Source organism: Telmatherina bonti, assembly GCF_933228915.1.
Source record: "Telmatherina bonti genome assembly, chromosome: 19".
Classification (NCBI taxonomy): Eukaryota; Metazoa; Chordata; class Actinopteri; order Atheriniformes; family Telmatherinidae; genus Telmatherina; species Telmatherina bonti.
The window spans coordinates 12,082,097-12,092,244 of NC_136617.1; positions in this window are offsets into that span (position 1 = coordinate 12,082,097).

The window sequence follows — 10,148 nt, forward strand, 5'->3', positions numbered from 1 at the left end:
ATCGCTACCTTCAACTTTTGTCGAGGTTGTTTTTTCCAGCAAATGTTGGAATTTCATAAAATTCTTCTAAATATTTGAAGACGTAAATCATTTCATATGTATTTCAACTAGTGTTCAAAATAATAATCTGGGGGTGCACATCTTCCTTATTACATTCTGTGTTTCTTGTCATCTTGGTTCTTCACATTTCAGCCAGAGGCAAAAGGAAAGGACACAATCAAGAGAAGCAGAGCAGACATAACATCTCTCTGACCCTGCAGGTGAGAAGGTTTTGTTTTACAGCTGAGCGCTAACAGCCGTTTTCAGCAAAACCTCATGAGGAGCTGAAGCATCCTCCAATCTGGCCTCCCTAAAGAAAAGACTCTTCATTGATTTGTGGAGAGGATGAATCAAATCCTTAATATGTTGATGGTAAAAGGTTTTTATTCTTAGTACCGGCACGAAAAATAATAATAATTTTTAAAAAAATTATCCATATACTCTTAGAAATAATTAGACTCAAACCAGGAGCTTTTATGAGGAACTCAGGGTCATATTTCAAGTTCTCTTTAATATTCCTTATTTGCAAGTGCATTTTCATAGCTTACATCTAGTTGAAAAGCATTGAAAGGCTTCAGGAGAAAAGTGCTGCGACTATGTAAAGAATTAGTTCACCGCAACACACAGCTGCACGACGCATTTGTGTGTTTTTATTTGACATGCTGCTTTTTGTCTTGACAATCAAGAGCTGGCATCTAAAAGGAAAACTTGAAAAAGCTCTCGCTTATGCAGACTCAATAGCTCGATCAGTAAAGGCGGCAGGTTTAGAGGTGATGAGGTTAAGTCACATCTCTGCTTCTACAAAGCCGTTTGAAAAGCTGCTCGTGAAGCAGCTACTGAAATGTTAAGACTCTGACTCAGTCGGGATGGTTGCAGGTTTGAGTTTCACTTACAGCGCCAATGAAAAGAGTCAGGAGTTGCTAATCCAAAGCTTTAGGGCAGTAGTGTTGTTTCCTGCTCAGTTCCAAAAAGTCTTCCATAGAGAAGCTAAAATGAATCACCAAATTCTAATTCTGTCATGATGATAGTCCCATTAGAAAGCTACAAAACAAAAATCCTGCTCCCAATTCAAAAAGAGAACAATAAGAGTCCCAAAAATGTAACAGCTTTCGCCATGGGAGAACTGAAGGCAAAACAACTTCCCACTGAGACAAACAGAGAAAGAATGAAAAGCTTGCCACAAAAGATCAAACTGATATTCCTTCTAAAGACCATAATGCAAGATTTCTTCTACTCCATGTAAAGCTCTTAATCACCAGCTTCATTCTGTCTCATTCTTTCCTGCCAGCCGAAGGCTTTGCGCTCAGACTGCAGGTTGACTTTAGGAGTTAACGCACCACTCTCATATGGACTTGGCTCCCTGCTCAGATCCGGAAAGCAGACACCCTCTTGACCTTTAATTCATCTTTCCATCTTTTTTTTTCATTTACGCTTGTTCCAATGCAAGGTAGCGTGGGGACCGGAGCCTATTCCAGTGGCTAAACCTGGACAGGTTGCCAGTCCATCACAAGGCCAACCAGCACGTTGCATCAAATTTTCACCTAAGTTCAATCCCCCATCCAGAGCATGCACAGGGTGGGAACCATGGAGCCACCAGAGCTAGGGTCTAATGCAAGCTTTTCACAGTCAGCTTGTTAAAATACAACAACAACAGAACAGACATGGTGCAGATCAGTGTGTGGATCTGGCATTTATAGATAGCAATGTGGAATATTTTACCAGCTAATGTAGTTGAAGCTCCCAATAAAGCCAATTTGAATAGATTACTGAAAACAAATTTTGATATAAATGGATGACTATTAACGAATTATGGCAGTCTGGTGTAAACGGTGCATGATACATTCTAATCAAATGCATGTTTTATGTTTATATCGGTGTGTTGCAGTGTTATTTTCTTGTTTGTAGGTCACTTTCTTTGTTTGTATTGTGTATAATGAATGTTGTGTTCATTAGATGTGGACCCCAGGGAGAGTAACTGCTGCATTAGCTCCAGCTAATGGGGATCAGAATAAAGGAATAAAGGGAAGGACAGTCATTTGCTTGGAGAGGACAGGAAAGCGGGTTTAACAAGCAGCATAACTCTAAGTCCAGGCTTCCTGCTGAAAGAGGAAAATAGAAGCACAAATTACCAACAATGCCACATTTTTATACACGCAGAACAAAGAGTGAAGACTTTTTAAGATTTGGTTTAAAATGTTCTCTTGGGTGACACTTTACCATTCCTTAAGGTGACATCCTGTGATTTACTGAGCCCTCCCCAACAGTTGCCTCTCTTTGGTCTTTATAGGCATTTCTCTTTTCTTTTTTTTATGAATTGTCTTCTCTGAACATAGTTGTTATAAATGGGACTAGTATGGATCATGTAATAGATGTGTTTAATAATCACATAATATATACTAAATGAGTTGAACCGAACTGGACTGTATCTCTTTTGATGACTTTGTTGTAAACTGGTCCTTAAATAGCCTAAAACCCATACAAAGTCAAAGGTATCATATTTGAGCCACAACACGAATTCAATCGGTCCTGAAGACAAGCGAGAGATCATTTTACCAAACCTGAAACATTCTGAACTCTTTTCAGTGTGTGAGAAATCTGGGTGTTCTTTTGGACACTGAGCTGGATTTTGTTCCACATACAGCAATAGAAATGTCACAAGGACAGGATTTTATCATCTTAAAAACATCACCAGAGTCCCCCACTTCTCTGCTTGCCAGTGAAGACATGCTGTCGTTTACCTTCATTTCTAGTAAAATAGAATCATTTGTTGTCCTGCTCTTTTGTCTTCCCAAAAAGAGATATTGAAATCTATAATTACTCCAGAATTCAGCTGTACCTGCTCTGATGAGGACCAGAGGGCATGTTGCTACACCAGTTTTAAAATCACTGCATTGGCTCCCAGTGCATCTAAGGATTGATTGTAAGGTTATTTTAGTTGTTTAGAAATGTCTTAATATCTTGGACCTTCTTATCTATCAGACATCCTTTTTAATTATGAGGTCCTCTAGTTCTGGTTCTTGGGGTGGTTGAGGGGGTCCTGGACTGCAGCCATGGCTGTGGTGTAGACCCTAGCCTGCCCTGATCTGGGTGGTTCCCGTGGTAACGCTCTCCATTGATCGTGGTGAGGCGGCTCCTAGTGTGGACAAATCAGCAAGATTCCTTTTCCTCACTTCTCCATCAAGCCAGATGTTTATCGCCAGTTAGGCTGTTATGCTGATGACGAAGAGACGGAAACTAAAAGTTAAAGCATATCGTGCAAACTGGGAGGGGGGGTATATCTGTACTGTTGCTAGATTCCTGCTTAGCAATTGCAATCTATACAAGTCCAGAATTTGCTTAATTAGATCTTTTCACATATTCTTACTTTCTATCAAATATTTATTGGTTTATACTGGAGAGAAAAATATATTAAACCAGACAAAAGCCTGTGTGTCTTGATTTCTCTGAGGTATGCGGTGTCACAGTAAAAAAACATGAAAAATTTAATTATGTGTTTTATTGTTTTCTTCCTCTCTGATTTTCCTACTCTTTGTTTTTTAAGTAAATCTTTACAGACATTTTTTTAATTTCCTCTGTGTTTTTGTCCCACAGATTGTTGTTTCTCTCTCTCTTATGCAGCCTTGTTAGGTCCACAAACTTTGGTACATCAAGCACATACAATATAATATTCACAACTGGAACTAGCAGAAAAGAAATGACCCTCAGGACACACCCCAATCCTCTGAAGACCTGACCCATGAAATGCTTTCCTCGGATAATTCCTCATCCCAACACAGACCCACACTCTCACTTTATATGGGTTGGAGTCTGCAGGGAGAGTTATTATTCAGCTCCTTACACCTGCTCCTGGACTGGAAAACAGTGCAAATCTGCACGCTGCATTCAGAGGGTGGATTTAGGTTTCATCTGGACTCCTACAAGAGTCTTAAAGGATTCTCAGAATTCTTTCATGACAAGGTATTTAATCTTAAAATAGAAAATAGAACTGGATTACTGTCTTATGCCTGGTTGCTGACATTGTTCACATGTCAATTAGAAGCTGTGTAAAGAACATTTAGAAGTGCTGTAAATAACATCTCAATACCTTGCCGCCCCTATAAAAAGCATCTAAAACAGCCAGACATTGTTATATGTAACTAAATAGCATTGTCATTGGATAACACAATTTAGGAGGGAAAAGGTTTTTTTTTTTTCTAAATTAGTTTGCTTTATTCACCAGCCACTTTTTTAGGTACACCTCACTAGTACCAGGATTCACTCCCTTGTTCCACCACATCCCAAAGCTGCTCTGTTGACTGTGGTGGCTGTTGGAGTACAGTGGACTCATTGTCATGTTAAAGGTGGAGTATGTAAGATTTTCAATATTTTCTAAATAAATTAACTAATAAAATAACTACAATCATAATTAGATAGTTTTTTGAACATGTAGGTTCCAGTCTGTCCATATTTGATGCATTATTAAATTACAAGTTTGATTAATGACAAATGACAAAAAGCACTCATTTTTACTGGTAGGCAAACACTTAAGAAGGGTCTTTGTCATTAATTAAACTTGTAATTTAATAATGCATCAAATATGGACAGACTGGAACTTACATGTTTTTTAAAAAAAAACTATCTAATTATGATTGTAGTTAATTTTTTAGTTAATTTATTTTGAAAATATTGAAAATCTTACGTACTCCACCTTTAAAGAAAGCAGTTGATGATTTGAGGTTTGTGACATGGTGCATTAACCTGCTGGAAGTAGCCATCAGAAGATGCTACATTGTGCTCATAAAGAGATGGATATGATATGTTGTTGTGTTGGTACTGAGGTGTCCATTGTGTAGCAAGATAATATCCCTCACACCATTTTTTTTGCTTTTGTGTTAATATACTTGAAGTCGGATGAGCAATGTTTGTGGTTCTGTTTGAGGTAACAAAGAAAAAAAGAGTGTTTTATTTTCCAGTAAAACTGTAATCTTACCCTGAAAAGGAATAAGACAATCACACAAATTAACAGCTATTTTATAACTACTAACACAATAGATCTTTCTTTGAGCTTGCTCTTTTTGCTATCTACTTGTGCATTTGTGAAAGTCCCTCAGCGGCACAACTGATTCAACTCTGATTCACTATTGATTAGGTGTTGTCTGAACATGCCAACACCAATCAAAGCAGCGATCAAAACTGCTGCTTATCGATCGCCGAGCATGTTGTTAGTGAAGATGTCTTTGTGATTCATCAGCATGAGCTAGTTTCAGTTTGAATCTTTCAGCGCCTACCAGGTATTGCACGAGTTTCCAGCACTTTCATCAGCTGTCATCTTCTGTGATAGTGAAAGTAGGTGAATGAGAATATACGTCTCTTTAAAATCCCAAACAGTCGTTCAGAATGATTATCGATTAACTTTTCATACAGCAAAAGCATCAGCTTGACTTCTGTTTTAGTTCCTCTCATAGTGCAGCTGAATTTCACAGCTCATAGGAACCAGTTTCATTATTTTCCTTTGTGTTTTTTATTAGCACTGCTATATAAGTCACACCTATATTGTGTCACCAGAAGTCAAACCATTTAAAGCGGCTGCTGGTGTTGCACCTGATCTTTTATCCATTCTGTTAAGTACTAATATTTACTTCTCCTTCTCATCATCCTCATCCTCTTTGCTTGGCGAGAAATAGAGTGTGTGACTGACAGGACTGGGGTCTTAAAATCAACTTTTTAATGTTTTAAAAGTTTCACCTCACATGAGCTTTCATACATTATTTGTACTTGTCATTTTTTTTACTGAGTCATTTAAAGATTTCTGTGTTCTTCTAACAGATTTTTCCTCATCTACATTTACAAAAATATAACAAATGCAGGAGAAAAGAGAAACATCTGCATTTGCATGAAAATATGCATGTTTTCATTCCTGTATGAGACTAAACAGGCATCATTTTTAGGACTTCTTCATTTGGGACTAATGGCTTATCTTTAAATGTTATGCTAACTGCAAATGGACTGTGCAAGGAAGGATTAATTGTATGACAAAAGAGAGAGAGAGCATGGCATCTACCAAACTTGTGTAAGATTTAAGCTAAATGTTCTTACAGCACTGTGAAAGAATTAAATGTGGGAAGAAGCAGATAATTGATTTACACATGGATAAAATTTGAGCGTGATTAGATTTTAACCTTCACAACTTGACATGGAAAACCTGAAGGAAACCTTCAATCGCAAGTAAAATGTTAAAAATGTTTTTGTGGTAAATGTTCAGTTTAAACCAGGTGGTTTGTTCCCCAACTGGATCAAACAGAAAGTTAAAAGCCTCAAAAACCACCTACAGTCTAAACAGTTTAGCTAACTCTCTGGATTCCTTGCCAGCTTGATTGTATTCTGTTCAGGCTTTGCAACGCTGTCGCAACCAGAACTCATTGTGGCTCCACCACACAGTTACTGTCATAATATCATCACTGCATGTTTTTGTAAGCGTCCCAACGGCTGCATCAGGCTGCACAGAGAAGATGAACTGGGAATAAAACAGAAATGTGCTTTTTTTTTTCCTAAGGAAAGACTTTTCAGAAACATGCTCTCTCAACAGTGTTCGTGCATTGGTTTGTGTATACACCCTTTGGTGCACCTGAACACATCAGCAGTGATGCAAACTGGGGTCCTCGGGTGTTTCAGGTTTATCAAATACTCTCTCCCATGTGACCCCACTAAAGTTGATCAGTCGATGTGTGTTAAGTTGACATTTACTTGTCCACTTGTCTTCCAGTCTTGTTCTTGATAGTCTGCCACCAGATGTTTATACTCCATCTTCTTCCTTTGTAAGCCTCCCCCCGGTGTTCCTTCCATTTTACCATGATGATGTCATTTGTCAATTAACTTTTTCTCCATTTACATGACTTAGAAAGAGAAACATGCATACAGATTGATAAATATGGGAGTAAATATGCATGTAGACCAGGGGTCTCAAACTCCAGTACGCGAGTGCCACAATCCGGTAGGTTTTTGTTGCTTCCCTGGTCCAACACACCTGAATCAAATTGAATCAAATCAAATGGCTAATCAGCTTTTTGACAACTTCTTCACAATGATCTATTGGTTTCAGTCAGGTGTGTTGAACCAGGGAAACAACAAAAACCTGCTGGATTGGAGCTGGCGAGGATTGGAGGTTGAGACCATTAGTATGGACATTTCCCCCCTTCTGCATACATATGAAACTTTAAAGAGTTTTTGGCATTTGACCCAAAGTATTTGAAGAAGTTCTGTTTAGGATAAGTGCAATATTGGAAAAACCTAAGTTGTTCGATAATATACTTCAAATTTCCCTCTTCTTGAAAGTTGTGCTTCTTAATTTATATAAAAAGTAACACACTAACAGTCTTTCTTTCTTTTTGTTTTTCTCTTTCTTTCTTTATTTCATTCATGGTTTACATTACAAAGAAAGAAATATGTACTTGCTATTTCCACTGCTGACTACAGCACAAATGAAAAGGAGCAGGTTGAAAAAAACGTATAAATACCTGCCCCACTCTATAGATCGCCTTCTGTTTGGCACCAGAAGCAATACCACTAACATTGTCATAAAATAGAAGAAAATAATAAAAGGAAATAACGTTTTGAATATCAGACTCAACTCCTGCCATGTTTCTCAGATGTACTTGCTTCTACTACAAACAGGATCTTCTACTGGCTGATTTAGTGTACTTTAAACGGTTTGTGTCATTTTGGTTCCGAATAAATGAACTAAAGTCTAATGAGGGAAACTTTATTTTTATTTTGTGGAAGAAAAGTACAAAATTAATTTTAATGTAAAATGAAGAAATTGCGTTTAATCGATTATTTCTTTGCTGTAATGATGATTTTTGGTGATGAATGTTACACTGCTGGAAAGCCAGGTTATTATTCTTTTAAGTGATGCCACATCTGTAAGGAAAATGCATTTGTAGGACGCACAGCAGGGCCGAATATGTGTGTTGCACCTGTGAAAAACTTCAAATTTCTTTCTGTCTATTACTCACACTTTGTTCTCTTATTAATTCTTGTTTAGTTTCGCTTATTTGATTGGATGACAGAAAACTGAAGAAAACAACATCTCCAATGATGATAACCCTTGTTTTTCCAGGGAGGTGCCGCCCCACACCATCACAGTCCCTCCATGTGATGTTGCAACATTCATTGCAATTTCTGTTTTCTCCACACTTTGACCCTAATCAATTTCTGAAAGCCAAATCTGGACTGACCACTGAACACCATGTTCTTCCACATGTCCCGGGTTCCAATCAGGAAGCACTTGGTGTTCCAGACGCTCAAAACAAGAGTCAAAAGCAGAATATTCAGTTTTAAATTGGCAAAGAAGATTTTTCAAGTTTATTTGTGGGTACAACTCATATAAATTCTCATTTGCTGCTCATGCATTTTCATTAAATGTGCCACCATTAAAAAGGAGGGGGAAGACTTTCAAACAGCATAACATTTGTCCCCAGGAAGCATTTTAATATAACAGACAGAAATTATCCACCAAGCAAATATTTTCTTATATTTGTGCTAATTTTATTAAATGAAACAGGAAAAAAAAAACTGTCCTAATTTATATTAAACGGCCTCTAAAGGGGAGAAGCTCCACTTTTTGATTTATTTTCAGAATGTGAAAGCTGAAGCTTATATCTGATCATTTGTTCTTTTTTAATCCAAATAAATGACACCTCGACTTATCAAAATATATTACAACTAATGACTAATGAAACCATATTATTGCGTTCTTGTCAAATTGAGGAAAAACAGTCACCTAAATCAATCTGACAACAAATTGTGACATACAGGGTGTATGAGAAGGTCAGATTCAGCCTGACCTGGAATCTGCTCTGTCAGACTCATTTAAAACATCATCACACACTCTCCATCAAGTTTCCAAGAATAGATAGGCACATTTTTGTCAGCTCCATTCCTGAGACAAATTGATCTGAAACCGAACTGAGACACATTATCTGACCTCCTCCTGAAGCTCCCACTGCTCCTCCCCAGGTGAGCCGGAGGGGGAGGAGGAGATATCCTGAGCGCATCGAGGACATGCTGTAATTCCCTTTGACAACATCTTAAATGGCTTCGGCTGATTTGTCAGCGTCTGAATGTGGATGGGGGCGGAAGAGGAGGAGGGGGAGGAGGAGAGTAAAGGGGGGGGTTGATGTAACCAAGCTTAAATCACAGTTTTAACATCCCAATCTGTCAGAGTATCTGAAAACGAGACATCTGACAGGCTGTGGCGCTGCAGAAGGTGTCAGAAACACCAAAAAAAGAAAACACATGCGAGTACAGGCGCTCACACATACACATATTTACTGTGCCGCCTGCTGAACTTGCTGATTTTAGAGGTTTTACTGGATTATCTGTCCCGTACTGCAGCTGTGACTTTTTCTATATTTGGGGATTTGGTTAAATGTCTTCTGCTCTGATCAAATACTCTTTGAACACATTCTCTATGGTTTGTTTTATGTTTCTGAAAAGCACCTGAAGTCACTTCAGCCTGTCTCTGTTGGTGATCAATGGCAGAACTTATGTCCTGTAAAATCATTAGAATGCTGGTTTTGTCATGTGCTATCCTTTTTATTTATTTTTTTTTATTTTTGGGATTTAGAATGAAACATCTTAATGCTGTGATCTTGCAGAGCATTAAGAGCTTAAAAATAAAAAAAATAGAAAGGTCTGAACATTGTTACAGCACATTAGCTTTTTAGGAACAGTTAATTTTGTAGTTTTGAACAGAAAAGCTGCAATTATTCTCATTTATACATATTAATATATTTTTTCCGACTAATTATTAACCTGTTTTGCCATTTTGTTGTCATATAATCATTAAACGTCAATAAATAAATACTACAGCAGTGCGTCAAAGCTGAAATGACACAACAGGACCTTCTGGTTTAGAATTAGTTTTACCTAAGCAGCTAATATTCACTATTCAAGGACTATTCTATACTTTTTTTCAGACCAAGTAATTATTTTCTGCATTTATTTCAGTGAAAACGTAAGATAACCATCTGTTTCACCTCTGCACAGCTCATACAAATTGGTAGATTTCTTTTTTCTCCCCTTTACTGGAAAAAACATGATATTCATTGGTTCTTGTGTGATTTGTATAA